The sequence below is a fragment of the Poecile atricapillus genome, chromosome Z (genome assembly GCF_030490865.1).
Source record: "Poecile atricapillus isolate bPoeAtr1 chromosome Z, bPoeAtr1.hap1, whole genome shotgun sequence".
NCBI lineage: Eukaryota > Metazoa > Chordata > Aves > Passeriformes > Paridae > Poecile > Poecile atricapillus.
The window spans coordinates 64,581,759-64,606,416 of record NC_081289.1 but is presented as its reverse complement, the minus strand read 5'-3'; the positions used below and the strand labels follow the sequence as shown (position 1 = coordinate 64,606,416).

General features: G+C 41.2%; 1 protein-coding gene across 4 annotated transcripts in view; it reads right to left on the bottom strand.

The window, feature by feature from the left end:
- The window catches only part of LOC131592631 (dual specificity protein phosphatase 16-like), a 65,053-nt gene extending 40,758 nt beyond the window's left edge, over positions 1 to 24,295 (bottom strand). For all 4 annotated transcript variants that reach the window (XM_058864250.1, XM_058864251.1, XM_058864252.1 and 1 more), the window contains exon 1: positions 24,161 to 24,295. The gene's annotated coding sequence lies outside the window, so the exon portion shown is untranslated. The remainder of the gene's footprint in view (positions 1 to 24,160) is intronic.
- Between the last annotated feature and the right edge of the window lie 363 nt (positions 24,296 to 24,658).

Below are 24,658 nucleotides of genomic sequence, written 5' to 3'. Positions count from 1 at the left end.
TGTAAACTGTTTGCATGGTGTGGTACAACAGGGGGTTAAAATGTTCTGGTCTTTCACCCATTTGAGGAAATGACACCAGTTCTCCCGGAAGGCAATATGCACATTCAACCCCTTCACATCAGGGCATGAGAAAGTTTGTAAGGAATTTTCTTCTTTTTTTTTTAAACTGTCAACATTAATACTTTGTTTCTTCCTGCTTGTGTTTGAAAATACAGTGCTCTACTGCACTGCATGCATGTCCTGTCAGCTGTACATGGAAATATCTAGAAGCTTAAAAAAATACCAAATAAAAGTGTTGATTAAGTCTGTTGTCAAACTCATTTTAAAAGCCCTCTGCATGCTCTAAACAAAATTAATATTGCCACCAGTGTATGCTACATAGTAATAAAAGCATGCAGAAGCATCTTCAGAAGTGAGACTGGGCCAAATAAAACATTGACATTATACATACGTAAGCTCAGTCCTACTAGTTACAGCAGTTAACTGGGTTTCTCCTTAAATGACATTTACATGGCAAGGAAGCAGAATGGACGGCGGAAAACAGCAAGTCTACAAACATGGTGCGGCCCAACTATCTTGAAGTGGGAACAGAAAAGGAAACTTTGAGAAGTATGCTGTACAGCAATGGCTCACAATTAACAGGCAGAAATAAATCAAGTTGTTATATGTTCTCAGAAATTAAACAGTTGCAGTAATCCTCCTAAGAGACCTCCCATTCTGAGCTGTGCAGAGTAGTGAGTGGTTCAGACTGTGATATGAAGTGATGGTTGAATTGCAGATGAGGCACAGAAAACAAATTAACAAACCCCTAGATCCAGATGACTGTGACTCAAATCTCTCACCATGGTGTAAGACTACTGACAGCTCACACTCTGTTTTCTGTATGAGAACAGAATGTGTTTTCATACCTAATTTGTAGCCACAAAGGTAATTATGATGGCTTGCTAATTAAAATTGCTTTCAAATATTAATTTAATTGACAAGATGGTACCAACAGGGCCTCGGTTGGGAACAGAAGCAAGAGTCATGGTACCTCACTGAGCTACGATCCCAGTCACATGCTCTGGTGTGTCTTTCCCAAAGGATCCCAGATGTTTCTTTGAAATTTGAACCATATTATACCAGACCTGCAGCAGTGCCAAAGCCACATTTCTAACATGGTAACCACGTGGCTGAAAAGAGAAGCTACATACATCTGTACATTGGGAGAAGGAGGGCAGAGGATGACTTGTGCTCCCCAGCTGTGCCTATGGCATTACTACAAACATTACCACTGAAGTAGAATCACAGAATCACAGAATGGTTTGGGTTTGAAGGGACCTTAAAGACATTTCACTTCAACCCTCCTGCCATGGGCAGGGACACTTTCCACTATCCCAGGTTGCTCCAAGCTCTGTCCAACCTGGCCTTGGACACTTCTAGGGATGGGGCAGCCACACTTCTTTAGGCAACCTGTGCTGGGGCCTCCCCACCCTCACAGGAAAGAACTTCTTCCTAATAACTAAACACACCCCGCCCTCTGTGAGCTTGAAGCCATTCCCCTTTGTCCTATCACTTCACACCCTTGTAACATCTCTTGTAGGTTTCCTTCAGGTGCTCCTGCCTGATTTAGAGGATGAAAAGTGACCTAACCACAAAATACAGCAATCCCTCTTAGGAGCAATTGATATAATGCGACCACCATTTTATGTAGTAGGCAAGAACCAAAACGGACCAGGATTTTTTTTAATTTTGAAGGGAAAAAATGCACAATTCCAAACCGAGAGAGTAAATGATATTATTATTATCTCATAGTTATCTTACCCAAGGACCAGGGTCAACAAGAAATATATTATAGCAACCTCTCTTGGTTTATAACAGAAGTTTTAATAACAAAGAGAAACAGAACACAGTCCCTTAAAATACACCCATATTAACCCATTTGATGTGTGCTTAAATGCATGTGTACAAATCTATAAACAAGATGCTGCATTTCTTCAGAATCTGTAGAGGTGTCTTGCTTTACACAGTCCTTTAAAAGGCAACCAGAAAGACACTGATTGTTGTTGAAGTAATCCCAAACTTGGAGAGCTTAATATATTTCTGCAATAGCTGAAGTAATACATCAACAGAAAGGATCAACTTCAGGGCATGCAGAGCCAACTAAAATACTTGGAAAGAAGTTTATCATCTGCAAACTGCAAGATGCTTGTATTTCTTAAGTATTCAGCAATGGAAGGAGCACCAGCTCCTTGTCAACAATCATGGATCCATCAATAAATAGTACTGATTATCTTTATAATGACTTACTCATTCTACATACATTCCTGCTGATACCATTGGCACATGTTCTGGCAATTTTCAGACAGACTTCCAGTCTGCATGTGACCAGCAAATAAGAATGAGTTGGGATTTAATAGCAGTCCTGAGGTTTTTACCTCCAGAAACTGATCCTGAAGGATGAAGGTATATGATGGGTGGTCCTTAATCACTTCCTTTATGTGAAAACTGAGGTCAGAGTAGAAAAAGAGCCAAGGAAGGAAGTCTGCAGCAGCCCTCAAACCACCCCCCCCCCTCCCCTGAACAATTCCTTTAACAGTTCAGAGGGTTAACTTGTAGTTTAAATGAAGTAGTCAGAGGTTAGGATAGAAATAAACAGCTTGCACAAGCAAGATACTGTGCTATTAAGTTTTTATAAGTGACTTAAAAATTAGGTCAGTCTAATTTGTGGCTGATACTTTGTTCTTTCACTACTATGAACTCACAATGATGTCAGTCTCATGTTCAAACATGCCACATTTAGCAGCACACAGGCTTCCTGAGAGACTCTCTCAACCTTCCTTTGTGCAAAAGGCTTCTGCCAGGTTCTTAGCTCATACTTCACTGACTCAGGCATGCCACTCCAATTTCAAGGCAATTACACTGGCTTCCTGTCAAATACTGCACAGTTTGGGTTTTGTTTTTTTTCTTCCTCTTCTATTTTTTTTTATTTTCTCTAACTTTACTAACTGGAAGTTTAAGAATATGTGTCTGTATTCAGGTTCCCGTTAGGCCTCACCTTCCTCACAACATCCAGAAGATGACCACTCGCTAAAAGGTGTGGGAAACAGGTGTTTTCAACTAATTCAGCCCAATAATTTCAATAATTAAACGGGGCCTACAAGAAAGTCAGGGAAGGGCTTTTTATAAGAGCATGTAGTGACAGGACAAGAGAGAATGGCTTCAAACCGAAAGAGAATAGGTTGATTAGATATTAAGAAGACACAGAAATTTTTTTCCCTGTGAAGGTGATGAGGCCCTGGCACAGGTTGCCCAGAGAAGCTGTGGCTGCCCCATCCCTGGAAGTGTCCAACGCCAGGTTGGACAGGGAACATTCTCCCAGACAGGCACAATCACTCTTTTGTGCAAATATTCTAAGATGAGGGCACAAAAATTCTTAGGTGAGAGTAGAGGAAAGCCCTCTAGAAATACAATGGTGGGTAAAAAAGCCCCACAAACCAGGTGACTGTTTAAAAATGGCCATCTGCAAGTTTGTTCTTAGCAATCCAAATTCTCACCATTTGACTCAAGTTTGTGCCTGTCACTAAATAGGTATACTAAACATTGACTACAGTGAAGATGCACACAGTGTGTTTCCCACTGCAGAGACTTTGCCTATAAACACTAAGCTGGAGCAGAAGGGAAAGAGGAAAGAAAGTAGCTGTTTTTATGCTGCTAAAGCATTTCTCTTGGGGCTATGAGAGATAAAATGCTAGCCCAGGCTCTCCCTCATTCATGAGGCTGTGTTTCACAACTTTTACAGACATTTTTATTTGGTTTTCTTTTGTGGATTTTAAAGTATCATGTCAGTATGTTCAAACCCGTATTACATATTCATGGAACAATGCTACTGCATGAACCTTTAACATGCTTAGAAAAGCATCCCACTCTGTCTCAGGGAAAGGTACATCACCTCACAGTCATTTCCAGCATCACAGTAAATCCCAGGTACTTTATGAAAGAAAACAAACAGATGTGGGCCACAAAAACTGCATATCCAACAGATCTCTGATGTTCCTGCTGCATCTGCAAGTGCCTAAGGATACAGGAAACGCAACTCTTGCAGGGAGAGGTGATATCTTTTATGAGAGCGGTTAATATGAAGCAATAAGGAGAGGGAGGGCATGAACTCCAGAATGCATGAGCCCTTCCTCACATACACTGACATGAAGCAGAATCAAACCATGACACAGAAACAACAGCCAAGGCTTCCAAAACATCTCCACATCCAGCCTGTCCCTCTTCCCCAACAGGAAAAGAAGTCCAAAGCACATCCCGAAGCATGTAATAAATTATGCAGTGAATCATATTCCTTATGGAAAGTGTTTGGCTGAAGTCACACCACTGGAAATATGTGATAAAAGACAGAAAGAAACCTAAAAGATAGTCTCAAAGAAAGAACACTGCCTCCACCCAAATTCTTGGAGTTAATACCAAGACAAGAAAATCCTGGAGTCATCATGCAATTACTAGCTTTTTGATAGATTTTTCCCATAAACAAACTTTTCCATGAATTATAAAGTTGTTTATAGCTATTAACTGGCACTTGACCTAGCTTTATATTCACTGGTGTTTTTTTTCAAGATTTAAGTGAAGTTTGTGCTCCTGAAACCTTGCCTGTCTTCTCCAAATAACTCAGTTGAAATTGAAAAAAAATTTCTCTTTACAAACTCTTCTTGCAGCCTGTTTAAAAAAGTTTGTACTTCTGAAAAATGAAACAAATAAAAATCCACCCAAACAAACAAAAGCCCCGACAAAAATACCATAGGAAAATTACTTCCCTTTAAACTATTTTCCAGGTTACTGAAAAACTTTGGCCATTTCCAGATACAACTTAAAACATAGTGCATCAATCAAAATTCTAGAAGTTTCATCTTGCAATACAATGAGGAGACAGTAACTTAGGTCTTTTAAAGTAAAATCAATTTTCTTTTCCTGAAGTTCCAGGCTGACTTAGGTAGCAGTGACAAAGACAGCAGGTGAGATTAAGCACATTTGACAAAGATAGCAGGTGAGATTATGCACATTTACATTTACAAAGTCATGACAGAGATAGATGTAGTTGATGTGTTTGTTACCTAGGGTCATTTTGCTCATTTTTTAAACTTTATTTCAATTGCAAAGAAATGTTAGCTGGAACTGGTTTGCCCCCGGGAATGGTGTATGCAGTTAGGTTCTCCCCAGGAACACCAAGTGGCATGAAAAGATTAACCCTGGTGCTTTGAACCACAGAATAAAAGGAGACAATTTCTACAAATGAAAACCAAAAGCATTTCAGATGTGCAGACTAAGGCGAGAAATCTTTTCCAGCAAAGACTTCATCCCTGACTGCAACTGCCCTCTCTGATAGGATTCTAGCACGGGTCAAAATGTGCAGGAAGAGATCTGAGTGCACGCACAGAAGCGAAGGTCACCAGGAAAGGGGGGAAGGAGAAGTGCTCCTCCCACCCTCTTCAGGCTTCTTCCTCTGCAGCCGCACCACCGGGCTCAAGTCAGAGCAGGAATGCCTGGGGCATGTGCTTCCAAAGGCAAGTAATCCACAACCTGGGAGATGGGAAAAATCAAGCACAAATACAAATAATTCTTTAGGACATCTATGTTTTAATGTACATTAGACTACCTTGGAAGAGACAAAATAAATAAAACCTCTGACTTACATCTAGAAGAAAAGGTGTCTAGGCTACCTGTGGCTACAATGCCTGTCCAGGACTAAAACATTCTTCCTAAACTTGTTCTCACCATCAGCTTAAAGCACAGTCTTGCCAAGGTTTTTCTGGCACTCTATTGAAAGCATAACCATGTAAGACCTTACTGAGAACCAGCTTTAGGTTTGGCAGGGAGACCACCTGGCATCAAAGGTATGCTTAAGGCCATATCCGTGAATTTTAGTGAAAGAGCAAGAGCCTGCAGGTTTTAGGGGTTTTTTAAAATGGTTTTGGCAGCTAAATTATTCTGATATTCCATGCATGCTTCAGTGCAGGGACAGCATGCAGAGGAGATGCTTAAATCTAAGACTCATGAGCTACCTCTGAGCCAAACCACCAGTGTGGTGCTCAAGCCAGCCTTGATAAAAACGAGGGTTCATTTGTGCAAGCTCACCTCATGGCACAGCTACAGAGCTTTCCAAACCCAAGCTAAACCTTTCCTCCATGGCAATCCACAGTGTAGGGCAGATGGACTAGGATGAGCACATCCAGCTGCACTGTCCCAGAGTGCCACATCCAGACTGACTTGTTCAGCAGTTGCTGCCATTACACTACCAAACACTGGACAAAGCAGAGATCTCTAAGCTTGTCTTATTACTCCTGCTCAGATCCACAAAGCGTGTAAGGAATGGAAAACAAGCTTGCCACCAGCACAAACAGATTGATGCAGATAGCAGGGACTGTGTATGGAATTGAGTGAGAAGTATGCTGAAATAACTGAAGGAGAAGAAAAAAACCCTAGTGCTCCAAGAAGATGAACCCAACCACCAGATACTAATCTATAAAATGTACAGTGTTGCCCATGTGATACACGTTTGGCTTTAAACAAAGTATACACTGCTTGGATGGGAAAAGGGAAGTTGGCCACACAGAATTCCCACTCCACTTGTACAAATGGATGGTGCCTGGGCATGAAGGTCCAAAGTCCTGCTGCACAGTCTGAAGTACAGTATTGTCCCATATGCTGGACTGCCGTGGATTTTTGATGTGTTTGAGATAAAATTCTAGTCAATAGTGCCTTTCATCACAGGTCTGTAGAGTCAGGTATGAGCCAGCCCCAGCGTGATGATTGCTCAGATTCTCAGCAGAGCATCCTTGTTCTTACACAGCACAACAGGGATGCTCATTACATGAGTACCTTCCTCGGGGCTGTTCACTCAATCAAGGAGTAATTATTTAACCACAATGCCATCTCCTTTGCATTCCCGTTAAAGAAAATCTTATGCAAAAAGGTAAGAGCTTGGCAACGAGTCCTTGGCCCAAACATCCTCCTGCCAGGACTCTGGTACTGCTTGCCAAGCCCTCACTGTACTTCAGAAGTTTGCAGCAGACAGACTGTGCCAAAACCAAAGAACTTTGTCATTAAAAGAAAAAACTAACAGTAGCAAGTGTTCTCCATACTTTGCTAATCTTGTCAAACTGTACCGACTATTCCAATTAATAAAAGTATTCTTAGGAAGCTTAATGACAACTTTAGAGCCAGAGCAATTCTGCTTCAGGTAGATTGGTCTGAAGAAAGCAGCAGGGAAGAAACTGTCCTTTGCTGTACCTTTAGCCACTCACAAACAAGAAAAGGACTCCCCAGGGAAACTGCCCTACTTCAGATAGCAATTTAAGTAGTACAGACCTACCCAGGAAAATCAGCTTCTCTCTCTCCCTGCCCAATGAAAATACCTTTACTACCAGAACCTCAGTTTGTAACCACAGAAAAAGCATGATCTTTCTCTGCATGAGCTACTTAAAAGCATTTGAGGTCTTTCTTCCAAAAGGAATAAACAATGTTCAGCAGCTCCAAGAACAACATCTGAAAAAAACACTCACCCTGTCCCAACTCAACAAAGATAGAGATGTGCAGTAAAATGGCTGCTCCACTACATTTGGCACCTACTGCTGCATGTAACACCTATGACTTAAAGCAGTGGCTCCCAGACAGGGCAATGAACAGATGAGGTAAGTATCTTTTATGATGTCTAGCTTGAAAAAATCATAGTCATATCCAAAATTCTTTTGGTGAACAACTGACATCAAGTGGAATATTTACTGACTTCGAACTCATGTTTCTTTTTAGGGATAAATAATCACAGAAGAGCAGACTAAGAACTTAAATATGGGTGCCTTCTTTTTGTATTTTTAAGGCATGGTCAAATCCTCCTGAGGCCTTTCACAGGCCATATATACAGCCACAAGGCTAAAAGCAATTCCCATGGTACTCCACCCAACCCCTGCATTTTTCAGACATTCAAATGCATTCAGGTCTATCCCTGAGAAAGCTTTTAAGGAGCAAGTTCCCTGTCTGAACCCAGTAATTAGATTACCAGCAGTTTCAGACACAGACAAAATTGCAAAATCCACCTCTAGACAACTGATGCCCCAAGCAGGAATGGTGATGCATCCACCATGGCAGAAACATTTGGAACTTCACAGAGAGAGCAGCCTGGAGGTAACAGTGCCATCAGGTTTGCTGAGATAGGCATCTTCTGATTATCTCACAATAATTAAGAAAATCTTAAAGTTAAATAATTATGAAGAAGAGCAATGCTGGGCCACCTTTTATGATTCACAGGTTTCAACTAAACCATAGAGAACAAGAGATTAAACCTCCTGGAAGGTCTGGTAATTTTGTTACCCTATTTGCATTATCATCATGATCAACTGTGATTTGATTTTATTTTTTTAATCCAGAGGAGCTCTTTTATCTGCTATAAAACTATAAATATAGCTAAACTGTTTGAGGATGACATCATCACTAAGAGAGAAATAAATCTGTGGCATCATATATGACCAGTTCAGTGAACACCCAGCATTACATATTGGTAAAATATGTCTGAAAAGACACAGTGAGATCTGAAAGTTCGATTAGAAGACTTGGCCATTTGTTGTAGCTTTGAGTTTTCTAAGAAAACAAACATCCTGAAAATAAATCTCCATTCAATACACACCATGTGCACTAAGTTCCCACAATAACACAACAACAACAGTGGTCAAGGGATTTGTCCTGATAGAGAGCAAGTTAACATGAAATGTTTTAGGATCCATCAGGTGTAAACCAATCACCTTGAAAGCTCATCTCATCTTAGACTGGTATCTCAAAATTCAGTTCTGTTAAAACCTCTACAGCAAACCTAATCACACATTAAGAAAACCAGTACTGGTTGTAATACAGTCACAAGAGAAAAAGCAGAAAGACAGGTATTTACACCAGAAGTTACAGAAAAAAAAAAGTGGGTTTATTTGTTAAAGACTTACTTTGAAAATGTCATCTTGTGCATGTCAACTGTTGGCATCATCAACAGCAATGTTTTTAACAGAAGTAAATGAAAAGACAGGCAACTTGTCATTACACTTTCTCCGGGATTTTAACTACCACACATTGCAATAAAAGCAGTGACAGAAAGAAAACATGATTAACTGACAGCCAGTCTAGAAAAATGCAGCACTAGGTAATGGTTTCACCTTCAAATCAAGTCAGTGCATGTTTAAAAAAATTCCAGTACCCTCCTGAAGGAATTCAGCTACCTGCTACAGCCAACAGGCTTCCCTTTTTCAATTTTCTTCTCTTACAGCGTCTTATGTGATTGATTTCTCATCACACTTCTACATTGAAGTTAGAGTTCTCCTTTTTCTACTTCATCCTAAGATACTTCAAACCACACAGAAGGATGAAAATGCCCACCTAGACTCATGGTCTTTTCTCCAGTAGCACAGTAGTGTTTCTGTTTGCCTTCACTATGCTGTTTACAGCTACACACTGCAGCAAATGTAATTTTTCAGATCTATTCTTTGACCAAATGCATCTTTATTTTCTTCTTAAGCAACATGAGACCTGCGTCACACTCCCTCCAAACCACTATTTGCTGAACTGTCTACAAGGACATTGGGACCAGTACCAAGACTATTTGAGCTGACTAGAACTGCCTAGGTGAAGACTTCGCCTCTGGGACCACCAAACATAGTAGTCCATGTTCTGTGACTGGCCTCCTGGGTTCTGTAATAAATCTCTTTAATACTACATGGAAGGAATACTCTAAAAAAAAAAAAAAAGTGTACACTGCGTAAAAATAAGCTGTCTTTGGTTTTAGATGCCAAAGCAAACAAGATTAGTACTCAATGAAGAACATAGCCAAGTTATTTACCACTTCAGAGTTTTACCAAGTATTTGGTAGAACCAAGCTAAAACTGAGGATTCTAGGATATTTTCATTACAACTTGTTTTTGAATAATTTGGTCTCAAAGCAGCACTATTTTGCAGGAAAAAAAAGATGCAACCTCCAATACCTTTTCTCTACTTTTGGAGTGAAACTTCTTAATCATTCCATGTCACAACAGTGATCAAAACAAGATGAAGAAACAAGTATTTTGATAGCAAGGTCTCTGTGTTCAGCTTTTCATAACAATTTTGTGGCTGCAGAGATGCCATGTCATTCCGGACAGAGGGTGTCTCAAAAATGGAAACCTATCCAGAAGGAATTTAGATAATCAAGCTCCCCAAATGAAATGAACACAGCTGACACAGAAGCAGAGAGTGTACTCTCAGTAGCCCAGCTTTCCTTAGTTCCATTGGTAAAATGGCACTGAAGTCAACTGAAGCCCTCTGTACACAATGAACCGTAAGTTACCATGAAAACTTATAAGGGAAGGTCTTCTCCTAGGGGAAAATAAGAACAAACCAACTCCCAGGAGAGTCCATGAGGGAAGGAACAACAGGAAGGAGGAAGAAATCGCTACGAATCTGGCATCTTTAATTCAGAAAAACATCAGAGCTCTTGCAATTCCCACAAACTAAACAAGGAATCACACAGTTACTGTGGAAAAGGGGGAAGAGTCCAGCCAATTCTGTTTAGAGAAGGAAATAAGGGGAATACCATGCCAAGCACAAGAGGAATTTAATTTGATGGAGAACCTACATTTCAATTTAGCCATTGAACAACTGCAGGTCATGCCAAGGGAAATTGTTTGTTTCGTGTTTGTTCTTTACCTGGCAATAGGAAAATAAGCTTTTCCTCTGCTCCTCAGTAGAAGGACCTTAAAATATGTTGGAAAGGCAGGTCACTGCATCAGCTCACTCCTGAATGACAGCCCATAACACAAACAGTTTATCACACTCCAGGAAAAGTTCCTACCAAAACCCTTGCCATGATGCTGTGCTTCAGAAATGGTGGTTAAGACACTGCTGGTCAGTTCAAAAGATCCTCAGTTCAAGAAGGGAGAGGAAATGAAAAGTTGTGTGTTTAGCTCCCAGCTGAGTCTGGAAGGTATACATACCACTTCACAAGGAAAGGTAACAGGAAGCCATGAAAGAAAAGAGTCATTATGTTCAAGTGGTAACATTTTCGTGAGGTTACACAGGCCAAATGAGCATATCCCAGAAAAATGTGAATCAAAGCCTTGGTAAAGAAATAGAAACCAGTATAAGTGACAGCAGATAGAAAAAAAAGGAAAAACAAAGAAACAAAACTTTTAGAAGAACAAAAAATATCAGATATAAGAAAAATCCCAAGAACTGATGCACAAAAATTGAAGTGTGTAATTAAATTTGGTATTAGTAACTGAATAATAATAACCAATAAATTAAAAATACATTCCTTTTCAAGGGCCCCTCCTGCACAGGGTGCTGGCAAAAGGTAAGTTCAAGGTGGATTAAGTCAGGACTGACACAGCAGAAGAATAGGGGAAAAAACTGATTAACTAAGAGTAAGCTACCATGTTCTCAACATTTATGAAGGGATTAAGTATTTAAGGGTTGAGCATAAAACAGAAATATGTAATGGTCACTAAAGCAAGCTATTCCAGAATAGGTACAAAGTGTTTGTAGAAAGTGCTATACATGACAGAAAAGAAGAAAAAGACAGACAGAAAGATTGCTGAACTTCAGTACCAGAACAAGTTACTTAAAAGTAGCCACACCTTATGACAGGCATAAAGGAGCATATAGCCAGAAATGAGGGAGGACACAGAACCACCCTTCTCTCCCAAAACCACTATTAAATTTGCTCATGTGTCTTTAACCATGCATGTCAACTCCATTGCTTGAAGGGATTTTATGTAGACTTTTTAGAAAGCTCACTTTGAATTCTATAGCAAAATTTTAAAAAAATCTAAATTTTAAGATAAATGTATTATTTACAACCATATGTACCCATTCCCTACCTGAGGAGGTGAGAAAAAAACCCTCAGAGGAGTAGTAGAGGGGAAAAAAAAAACCCAGATTGAAGTGTCTGTTGATAGTAACAACAATGGATGAAGCCACTGGGAATTAACCACTTTAGATTTGCACCTGGCTGAAGGGCAGAGCTGTGCTGACATGACAGACAAGCTACTTCAGTTGACTTGTTATCATAAACCCACATGCAAATTTGCCACAAGTCAGCAGAATGCCTGGTCTGGCAGAGGGAAAAAAAAAAGTGTCTTCCCTGAATGACAAAAGCCTCCAGCTGACAAAATGTCACCAGTAACTTGACGAGTCCCAGTGTGTTGTAGGGATGGCAGGTTCACCAGTAGGATGTTCTAGATTCCCATCTGCACAATATCTTCTGCAGCACCATCTCTCCCAGTATGGATGCCATCCCATTACAGCAGTGCAATACAGCACCAGGAGCTCTGCAGAGCTCCAGCTGAACCTGCAGAACCCTTTTACTCCAGGCAGAACTCCAAGAACATGGTCCTAGTATCACCATGCTATTACTTAGAGTAAATGTAAGGAACACTCAAAACCCCCAAACAATTGAGATTAAAACTATATAAAAATACAGCATTAGGATTAAAAAGAAATCAGACACTATCACTTGAAAAGGAATGGGAGTATTAAATGGAGCTGTAGGTTTAATCAGCACTTCCCCCAGAGCAATGGGCAGAGATGACAGAAGCTATTAACAAGTGAGAAAAATAACTCTGAACACACTGGCACCATTTCAGTTAATATGAGAAGGAAAAAAAAACAGGGTAAAAAATGAATAGACATTACTAGCTATCCATTCTCAAAGCAGAAGAGATTTTTTCATTTTACCAAATAAGTATGATATAATAGAAATGCTTTCAAGTTTCCAGTAGGAAAAGGCTTTTAATTCACTTTCCTTTGAAAGACCAAGTAATGAATAAGCTTGTGATTTCTGATCAGATACACCATAACCTATCAAATGTACAAAATTTACCTGCCTTCTTCAGATAACTATGACAACTAAAACTACCTACTACATGAAGACCAGATTTTCTCAATTCATTATTCCTAGAAAGAGCCTAAGAAGCCTTATCATCTGCAAGGCTATTTTGTCCTGCAAGGCTAATTAATTGCTTTTCTTATAATATAAGCCATCGAAATGACCAAAAATAAAGTCACATTGAGTGAAAGCTTTGTAAGATAGAAGCTGCTCTGCAGACAGTATACAGGTATATATACACATGTGCATGTTCATGCACATGGTTTATATGTGGGTGTATATATGAAAACACATGTACATATATGTCTATGTCCTGGCTCTGCTTTAGAGCAAAAGCATCCTGACAGAACCCAAGCTCTAAACTTGTCAGGTGGCAGATGAGTTTCCAATGGAGCACAAAGCTCCTAGAGCCCTGGGAAGCCAAGCCAACTTGAATGCACAGTGGCAAACAAAAAGCAACCAGCTTAATAACCTGAATCAATGGCTTCAGCCTTGGTTTCCAGTGAGTAAATCCATGTCATGAATATACTTCTTGCTGCCTCTGCAGAAGACAAGCTTGAGGGGGTACATTCCATGGCAGCTTAAAACAAGTGAAGTCAGGGCTACCAGTGAGCACCCGAGTCCCGCATGCCAGCCCACATGTTAATCCAGCAAGCTGACTCGAAGAGCTACATCAGTCACAAACCAACTGTACAACCAAGTAGAATAAACAAATGCAGCAGTAAACCACAGCCAAACAATCTCCAGGCATTTCTAGTTCCCAGCTCTGGCTCACTGTGGGATCCTGACAGCCATTAAAAGAGTGAGTTTGAAAAGACAGTAGTTGGGAGGACAAGAAAGAATCTCAGTACCTGCAAGGCTTTGGTGTTACCTGCCACAGAAATGCACTCTGTGTCATCCTCACGTGAGAGAGAGAGAGCTCCAGTACTTTCAGCAGATCCATGCTAATGTCCTCCAATTCCACTTCTACTGTGATTGAACCCACTTCTTTTGGACAACAAGGGTAATAGCCAGTTCGGCAGAACACAGAAGAAAGGAAAAGACAGTCTAGAAAGTATTTTACTTCTAAGATTTTAAGAAGGCAGGTAATTTAAGGTCTGGCATGGAGCAAACAACTTCCTGGAGTCTATGGAGCAAACAGTATGATGGCTTTCTGGTCTGCTTCAAACCAAACACAAAGAAAATAGGCTACTTGTGAGTTTATTCCCCAATTTGGCCTCAGGTGCAGTATGAACAGTCACACAAACTACCTTAAGCAGCAGGCTTAGGGCAGCAGCTACAGGCAAAGGGACTGGGTCAAGCCGCCAGACATGGTAACCTTTTCTACATGCACAGCTGGAAAAGGACACTTTGTCAATAGTCTTTAGATGCTGTTCTTCTGCTTTGTGTATTTAGGTTAAGGCTCCTTGGGGCACTGACTACTTGTACTTACAAAGCACTCCCACCAACAGCAGCATTTAGCATAACCCCAAAATGTTAGAAGACAAACAGCAAGGGCCTGGGGGAGCTGGCACATTTGTACCTACAATGTATTTAGAGAATATCAGCCTCCAGTACTCAACACATTCTAGAAGTAAACACAAAATTCACCAGCTTTTTTCTTTAATATAAGTTTATCTTCTGTCTAGAATAACTCTGTACATAACAGATCTTAAAAAAGCCAACAATAAGTTACTAACAGCATGAAGAAAAACAGCAACTCACAATAGAAATATTCAGACAGATAATTTTCCATACTTCTTTCCATCCTCTCAGTTGCACTGAAAGACATGTCATTATGTGGACTCAGGAGCATGTTTTTTGAAGCTTAGCCTCTGAACCTTAAAAATTTTTTTCAAGATATGGTCTATAATGAAAAGCTTTGAAATCAACTCATTCTTAAATATTTAAAAATTCCTAGTGAAAAAGACCAAATACACAAACCCACACAATGTTAAAAAAAGCCACCTTATAATCTCACCCAACATTTCTAGTTTTTAAGGTGCATCTTCAGTTACATGAATTATAAATCAAAAAAACTATTTAACAATCTTCAGAAGATATTTTCTAGATGCACAAATAGTACTTACTACTACGAACCTATTAGAAATTACACCTTTCCCTGTACTTCCTATAACTTGTCATTATATTTAGACAGCCTATCAAAAAGACTTCTCCTCATGCACACAGAAAATAACTCTTCTGTTATCTACTCCTACAAGCCTATCATGAGCAATCAAAGTGGAATGATCCTATTCTGTTGTCAGACAGAACAGACATTAGAACTACAGTTTCTGTGATTTAAATGAAATGTCATTTTCCTGTGCGACTAGTAGAGAACTTTTCTTCCTTCATAAAAATACTTTTAATCTCTGTTGAGTGTACCTTCTTTTCTTTTTCCTTCATTTAACCCACATAGGTATATCTTCTCAACATCTGATCAATATCTCTTCTTTCTATTTTGCCCTGTCCTTTCTCTCTCTCCACTTCTGTTCCTTACACACATCCTCCTTTTCTAATATTTTCATTATGACGAAACTTGACCTTCATAACACACAGCTTTTGAAACTGGATAAACTGTTTGAAACTTCAGCTTGAGAAAGTGATAAGCCTGAGTATTTTTCCGCTGTAGTGCAATTTAACTGCACTTTAAGTAAAAGCAGAAGGATCACAGCTCTGTCTACAGACACCAGAAAACAGAACTACATTTCAAGTTAACCATTTAAACATAAATTAGAACAAAACATGAAGAATTCAAGGAAGCCAAATTTGCTGCTGTTGGAGAAGCTGAAGGAAGTGGTTACACATTGGTGGTTCAATTTCTTTATCTACATCTTGTCCCAAAGCAACTGATCTACTTAACACCCCTCCCACTTCATCTCAAAGAAAGAGTAATGCTATTTTCTGCCAATGGATAGACTACTCCAGCTCTGCTTTCATGTATAACAATTGACATTTGAAAGGGAGAGATATTTCAAGGAGGAATTTAGGCTTATGTATTTTCATTTTGCTACATAAATTACTAAAACAGGTAAACCAGAATAAATAGCTAAGTAAGCATAAGGTATGACTGTACAGAAAAGAAGTACCACAAGCTGGTGGATATAATAAGCAGGTTTTTGTAAGTGCACTTAGTAATTCAGTTAAGCAAAGATACATAAAAATGCTACTACTAGATATCTACTCCAGTATCAGGCAGGTCCTAGGTCAGGGAAAAAGCATACTAGGTAATGACTCTTTTTTCCTTAGGATCTCTAACATCTACCTTACACTGAAAGGTTTGTTTTCTTCTTAAACCAAAATTGAACTGGAGATCACATGTCAATACTGAGGTGTGTATGTATGTGTGTATATATATATATATATATATATACACACACATATATGCTGAGCATGTACATACAAAAGAACTTATATGCCCAACATTCCTCCCAAGTTAATCTTTGAAATACTGAAATACTTAAATCATCAACACATTCTTACCTTTTTTTTTAATTTTCATCATTCTATGATGAAATCATCAAAGCCATTTTTCTGTCAAAGTAGACAGCCTCTTCAGGGGATGGAAAAATATAATTTAAAGAGTGGGAAAACTACCATCAAAGGGCTTGGCAGCTTTTAAAAATTCCTGAAACGACTCATCTCTCTAAGCCAGCATTTGCTGACAGTGTCACTGTACTCAGCTTTTTTCTGTGCCTGCCACTAAGCAGCACATTCAAAAGAGATAGTCCCAAAGTCTTCTGAAAGGCCAAGACCTGAACCTTTATCGTGAAGCAGTCCCTTCTTCCCACCCGCCTCACCTACTGCATAACCTCCTTATTGCTGACTTAAACAGTAGACAAAGTCAATGACTGAAAAGAACATTCTGCCTATTTTAATGCTAAATCTTCAAAATCCTCACCATGACTCAGTTAGAAAGATTAGATGATCATTGGTTGAACCCTCAATATCGTGTAAGTAAAAGAAAAAAATTTAGTGTTAAGTAGCAGCTGTATTTTCACTTAGCTATGCAGACATTTCATAGCAACTTTGCCATCCTGGCTTATGTCTGGGGGTTTGAATAAAAATAGCTAATGTGCTTGCTTGTTACACCATGAAATAAAGTGCACAAAGCAATTGCCAGGACTGGTTTTGCCCATGAAAGGCAATGGTCATTAATAGCTTGTATTTGCAGAAGGCTGTCAGAGGAGCAGCATGCCTGTGCTTCCTCCACAGCTTTCTATAGGTTTAACCATACATGAGGCAGCAGAGACAAACGCATTACATATTTCCTCATTTCACAACAGGTCATGCCTGCAGGAGAGCTGGCAAGTCATGCAAGCTTCAGTTGCAGAAAAATATTCAAATCCTGTAAATTTGAGGGGCTGGAAAGATGTGTGTCTTTTCATGGAAACAATATATTGGGAAAATGTCCAATGACAGTAATAGTTAATCAGTGTGTCACCACTTTCTTTTGCTGTCCTGACAAATCTTGTTCAAAAAAGATTTGAACTTGTACTCCTGTTCTTTTTCATCCTTGGTTTTTTTTTTTTGTTTTTTTTTTTTGAAGGAGATAAATTTCAGCAATATTTAGACAGGAAACAGGCAACAAATGGACTACTCATACAATCATGTCTGGTCTGGATAGGCAAATTTTTCAGGCATCTTCAAATAGGTCTACCTGGAAATCCCAGCAAACAGCAAAATGAGCTGCACTGAGGAAGTAGACTTTGTCACCTGGATGGTAACCACCCATGGATCTGTATCTATGGTTTTAAAAGTGTGGCATTCTATCTCTAACATTCTGAATTATCTAACAAGCAGAAGAGAGGACTGAGAAGCAGACAGCATGCCCACACTGTGTCAGTCATGAGAAGTGAGGGATTTTCAGTGACTGGACAAGAGACTTCACCAACCAGGAAAATCACACCTATTCAACTGAAAAGTTACATGCAAGAAAAACCAAAATAAAAAGTGAGATTTTGAGAAACAAACAAGGTAGCAGCAGACAATACAAGTACAAGCAGCTCTCTTAGCTTTATTAGACTTCATTTTAAGTTTTCTACTAGCCAGGAGAACATGAAGTTTACCAGCTCTCATAAGGATGGTGCCCATCTGCCTTCATCTGCCCCTGTCTTCCTGAGACATAAGACTATGAATTTACAGACCACTTGCTGGAGATTACCCTTCTTCACTAAGGCCTCTCAACACCCACTGCGTAAAAGATGGAAAGCTTTCAGGAAACTGAAATGACGTGGGAGTAGACTGGGAGAAAAGGGAAGAAGGTTTGGGGTCCTCCTGCTAGGAGAAGAGACCATCAATGCAGAACTCCAGATGCAGACTATGGGAAGAGAGTCTTTCATAGCCTATCCTCAGTTTGGAGCACACCTACCTTAAACACAAGGTCTTCTTAAAGATGGAGGGAGCCCTCCTAAAGTGGTGACACCACTTGCCTTCTGCTGATCTGGATTCAGTCAGTCTATTGCATATTTTGAAAGTTATTAGAAACAAAAACTGTGTCAATCCAATGCACTAAGATTACTGCTATACTCCTTCACTGCAGTAGTTTTTCTTCTTGCTTAAAAATTGGCAAACATTTATGAGTATCTTTGTGGAAACCAAGCTAAAGCTTATTCTGTTTGCTTTCCAGCTGTTCTGAGTAAGAGGCCTCTACCTAAATTCTCTTAGTTTGGAAAGGCACTTCTGGGTATGATGGCATTAGAACATGTAACACAAAGCTTCTTCCCTCTCCACCTCTCTTCTCTCCCAGTTTTCCAGAGTTCAAACAGACTCCTGTGAAAGTCAGGGAGAGCAAAGCTGGAAAGCAAGAGAAAACACTGTGTCCCAAGGATGAATTTTCAAGTAGGTAGGTATGAAATCCCAACACCTAAGCACTTGCAACAAAACACCTGTGGGAACTGTACATGTGATAGGTGCTATACATATTCCAGGTAGCATTAACAGAATGAGTGGAAAGTAATCCCATGCCTGTTCTTCGGGTGATTTCAACCCACCTCTGACATAAAGGCTTGTTTCAGTAGCAGGATGGCTGAGAAAAACCCTGTGAAGTGTAGTTCAGACTCTTTGCATGTATTTGTAAGATGGTGTTTAGAAGATGGGTGCCTGTCCTGCTTGAGAGACTGCACAAACTCAGTGAAATATGCACTATGGAGAAAGGCATGCCCCTGCAAGGACCATCTTGCAGGTAAAAACCCAAATTCTGGCATAAGATTTGAATCTACAAAGTCTGGGGTGAATGATTCTTACAGCTAGCAATCAAGAAGCAAAACAACACACAGGCTATTAAAGTGTGGCATTTGTATCTCTAACACTATGAGCTATTCAGCCTAAACAGAATTATAAAGCCTAAACATGCTTTACTAGGGGTTCAGTAAGAGCAAAATGCAGCACTGAATCAATTTTATCCGGAATAGTGCGGGAGGAGGGAGAGTTCCTTTCCTATTTTGAGAGCAACATCTATGCTACACATGCAGAGCCAAAGACTTCTAATCCAGCTGGCTGAATACATACTAGTTATTCAAACTCAAGAACGTGTGCATAAAAGGAATTTCATACAATTAGTCTCTGTTGTCCTCCTCAGATTATGTTCTCTGTAAAGTTCTCATTCCAATGTTGCTACATTACACAGTCAGACTCATCCTTTTGCCTCCCACATTACCTTCAGTAATGTAAAAACATTAGACAAGCGGGCAGGGATATATAAAAAGAGACTATCTGTACAGCTACTGATCTATCATTTAGTCAACAGGCTCAATTCATAGATCATTTTAGTAAAGCAAAAATCAAGTGAAGCAGAATGAAAATGGGTAATGCTATTTCAATCTCAATACTAGAAAACATGTCAATTTTCTGCTAAACTAATGTAATGGAACACAGTTCTACTATGATTTTATGAAGAATTTTTTCATATTATTTTAGCAGACCATCACTCTGGCTAGTGTGCAAAAATATCTTAGAAAAAAATTACATTTATTCTCAACTAATGAAAACTTCTGCACATCTCTACTTTTGTATCTTTATTTGCTAAACAAATGACAGAAGTTTATATCTTCAGCTTGAAAGCAAACGAGTGCAAATGTATCTGCAAAGGTCTGTGCAAGGAACTGACCCTAGTTTATGAGGAACAGTGTGAAACTCATAAGGTACAGGGAAAAATTAGTCCCAAAAACACACTGAAGAGAGAAGCTGGATAAATCACTGGAAACATAAGTATCATACTGTAACCAGGAAAGAGCAGAGATAGCTAAATTCCCCTCAAAGAAGAACCTTGTTTCAGGAGTTCCTTTCATACCTTCCAGCTTCAGAAAGTGAAAGCACAGAAAAGCAGCACCATGGGAACTTGGGAACGTCCCTACTGAATCCCCGCGGCCCCACCGGAAACCTCCCATCACTGAAACAACACTCTTTCCCCTCTTTCCTAGCCTGCCCAATTATTAATTTTGGTGGGGTTTTTTTTCAGCTGCTGGAGCATTTCATAGGGACACAACATGGAAGGCTGCCAGCCTCCCCAGAGCCAGCTCCGAGTAGGACACTCTTGGCTCAGCAGCAGACCACACAGTGCAGCAGAAAGAAACACAGGGCCTTGCACTCAGGCCCATCTTCACTCTTGCCCTCCATACACCCATCCTACATGCAGGTTTGCTCTGAGCCCTGAGCAGTAATTCACTGGTGCCCAACACCATCTCTGCTGGAGACCACCGTACCTGCCAGCAGGCTGTACCCATGGGCAAACCAAGAACTGCTCAGGTTAAAACTAGGCAAATCTAGAAGATGCCAAACTTGACCACTAATATATATTATTTGTTTCATTCAGGTGTTACAGGAACTTACATAGTAACTATAATAAAGATTTGCTATTTGGAGCTGACGAGACAACACCAATGCAAAGATCAGACACAATGGAGCAGAGAAGAGGTGATACCAGCTGCCCTGTTGCCACTGCTGTCCTCAGACAGCAGGAATACTGCAGGAGCACAGGGCATCCCAGCCTCCTCCCTTGCTCCAGAGGCAGTTTGATCTCCATTGACTGTAGTAATGGGGTGAGGATACCACGACAGTGATAAATTCCTGGGGATAGTGTCCCCCAAGCAACAGCTATGAACCAGCCTGAACTTAGTGTTCGCTTTACCTTCTTGCACCCTGGTCTTCAGTCAATAGCTCTAGTCCAGAACAACATCCTGACACATACCACCAGGCCAGCCATCACCCCCGGCTTTTGATATGTGCAGAAAGGCCATGTATGCAACTGGCAGCCCTCAAGGATGATATGCTAGCCTTTGTTTAAGAGGGGGATACAAATAAACCACAGAAATATTAGTGATACTGATATGGTATTTAAAATATTCTACAGAAATCCTCCATGTCAGAATGCTCATTCTGGAAGCAATCCCTAAGGAATTGCAGGGAAAGTGAATGTACCATTTGACACATTAGGGACACACTTTCTTTCCTATTACTAAGAAAACCAGCGTCTCAAAAATTCTAAAATAATCAAGGATGTAGCATTACACAACCATGCAAAAAGTACTACAAGATTGCAAGAAGCATTTAGTCACTATCATAACAAAAAATCCATAGGGGCAGATTCAGTGGAGTCACAGATCAAACGCGTGTTTCTTTCAAAAGCTGAAAAAAAAAAATGGAAAAGAAAAAAGAAGGGATGTGTCAATCCTTCCACACCTTATCCTTTGACAGTAACTACTCCATGCCATCTGGCTATTAAGGACTGTCAGCACTTGAAGAATATCCATGATGCTTCCCTGACTGCTTCTACAGAAAGGAAAAAGAAAAAAAATGTCCTAGAAAATTCAGCTGACATACTACAAAGTGAAAGCTATCATCCTGCTGCCTCCTTTTTCTTGGGGGGAAAAAATGCTTCAGCTGCACTTACTGTATTTCTTAGCAAAAGTGTATTTTAACAACAGTGAATATTGCTGAATCGGTGTGAGGATTATGGCACTGAACTTTAAAAACCCAGGTGAGGGAACAAAGCCCTCACCCTGCACACACTTCTTGCTGCCCAACGCGCTGGAGCAGAGCTCACTTGAAGATAAATACAAATAACTGTAATCAACATCTAGCTTGGCTATTTGACATTTCTTCCGAAGACCGAGAAGAGAGCCTGAATTTAGCCCCTGAGGGCTTTCAGAAGGCCTACGTGAATCTTTTATCTGATAGGCAGAAGAGCGACTGGGCCATCTCACATCCAGTTTCCAGTGACTCCGTAGGATTTCACTTACCCTGTGAGCAGAAGCACAGAGCTCACAGGGCAGAGTGGATTTGCCAAGGAAGGTGCACAGGCACATGGCAGATCCAACCACAACTCCTCCCACGAGCTGAGGGCTGGCACCCCGCCGGGCTGACTTGGGAGATAGAGCTCACAGCGAAATCCATTTAACACATTCCTGCACAGCTTCTGCCGATACCAACCCTATGGCCAGGCCAAGCTAAAAGCAAACACCCCTGCCCAGCCAGCTGTCTTTGCTAGAAGAAGAGCATACATTTTTACAGAAACTAAGATAAGTGAGCTCACTATCTTCTACAGAAGTTTTTCTGGCGTGATTTTGTTCCATTACATCTGCTTGAGTAGCTAACAAAAGCAGAGCTATTGGAGCAGGAATGTACTCAGGTATCTTTATACAACATGCAACATTTTTAAATGCTTGGTTTGTTTTTCTGGACTTTTCCATATATATTAAACCAAACAGCATTTTGAAGCTACCATCTGTAGCACAGGAACTGACACATTCTCTGCTGCTTTTATGTATTTTTTAATTTTAAAGGGGACTTTTAAATTGTTTATTAAGATTTACTAAAGCACTACTGTATTAAACAAGCATAATAAGTGGAACTTACAACTCAGATATTTCTTACAGATTCCATCCTCAAAATATTAATAAGCATACTCAGTAAATGCAAGATTTACTTGTGACTATCACTATTCTTTGTATCTTTTGTCATTAAAAATGAAAGCTAAAAATACATCTACACCTCCCTGCTGCATACTTCGCTCCACATTCAAGCAGAAACTCCCAGACAACCAACATAAACAACTCTGATGAACGTTTCAATCTCCAATGGGCAGTGGGATGAACACCATAAAAAGAAATTGAGACTTACTATTTTTCCACCTCCCCTCAAAACACAAGAGTCTAAACTAACTCCTGTTTGGTCAGTTGTGACTTTGTAAACTCTCTATCTACCAAACCACACACTGCCAGGAATAGCATAAATCTCAGAGCAAGGATTACAAAATCATTCTGGGGTTTTGGGGTTTTCTCTTTTAAGAGCCCCAACACACATTCTTACAAAGAGAAACAGTTCAATCTGCTTTTAGTTTTCAAAACTAACACAGATCTATTTATTCTGCTGTGTATACACCGAATGTTTGAACAAAAAAAATTAGTCGTAGGTCAGACAATACAGCTCGCTATCACTACACCCTTCATTTGAAGGAAAACCAAAGAAATCGGTTTTTTGTTTCAACCAGCTGAAACGACGGTAAAAGAAAGCAAATTCTCCTGGGTTTCCCTTTCAAAAAAAAAAAAAAAAAAAATCTTATAAAATAATTTTTTTTTAAATCACAGCTTCTCATCTGACATGTAACCAAATGTTTTTTTGGCCGCTGAAAAATCCTGCCATTGGTCAGGCTCGGCAGTAAGCACATCCCATACACCTGGTGATGCGCGCTCAGCCCCGCATCGCGGGCCGGGGTGGGGGTGGGGGGGACAAAGTCGGGAGCGAGGATCTGTCAGGCCGCGTCCCGGCGCCAGCTCCGGCCCGGGAGCTCAGGCGAGAGCGATGCCAGGTTAACAATTTGCAATTTGCCTCCCTCCTGGACGCCGCGTCAGCCCTCCATTTTGTCAGCCGCCTCAATTTAAACGTTTCCCAAGTCGACGGCAGAACTTCAGCATTTCTTCGGGAGCCCTCCAGGGCTTTAAAGCATCCCCGACCATTTTGCGCAGCCCGCTCGAAGCCAGCGCTCCGGGCGAAGTTTAGCAGGGCAGCCGCGCACGCCGCGGCTCTCGGGCAGCGCCGAGCACCCCGCGGGGCAGCCCGGGGGCTCCTTCCCATCGCCTCTCCTGGCGGCGCCTCCTCCCCGCCCCACGCTCCGGCGGCGCCCGGCTTCCTTCCACGCACGGGGAGAGGCAGGTGGATACCGGGAGGAGGGCAAGGAAGGGACGGGAGGTAAGAGCCGCCGCGGGCAGCAGGGTGCCGGCAGCAGGTAGGGAGGGCAGCGCGGGGCGGCCGCCGGTGCCGTACGGTGCCTGTGCCATTCCCCCTCCCTCCGGCCCCCGTTCTTACCACCTGCGGAGGCGGCCGGAGCCTGCCCGGGCCGGGGCAGCGACCTGTCCACTGCGGGCACTCTCCTCCGGAGGTGAGGGGGCGGCGGGGAAGGGCATGCGGGAGGAGGGAGGGAGCCCGCCGCCCGCCTCTCCCTCACCTCCCTCCCCCCTCCTCCTCCCCGCCCAGTCCGGCCCGGCCCCCCCCGCGCTCCTCGCCCCCCTCCCGGCTTGGTTTCCACGGGGTGGCCGTGGTCCGGGGTCCCCTGCGTTGCTCCGGCACTTACTGTGTCGCCCCTGTCAGTCTGTCAGCCTGTCCCCTCGGCAAGCATAGAAGCAATTCCCCGCTAGCCTCGCCGCTGCTGCCCGAAACAACTTTTGTCTCCTTCCAGTGGCTGGGAAAGCTCTTCTTTTTCCTTCTTCAATAACGGGGGGGGGGGGGGGGGGGAAACCCCAAACAAAAAACCCTCCCAAAAGGCAAAAACCAAGCTCCAGCAATTTTAAAAATTAGAAAAGAAAA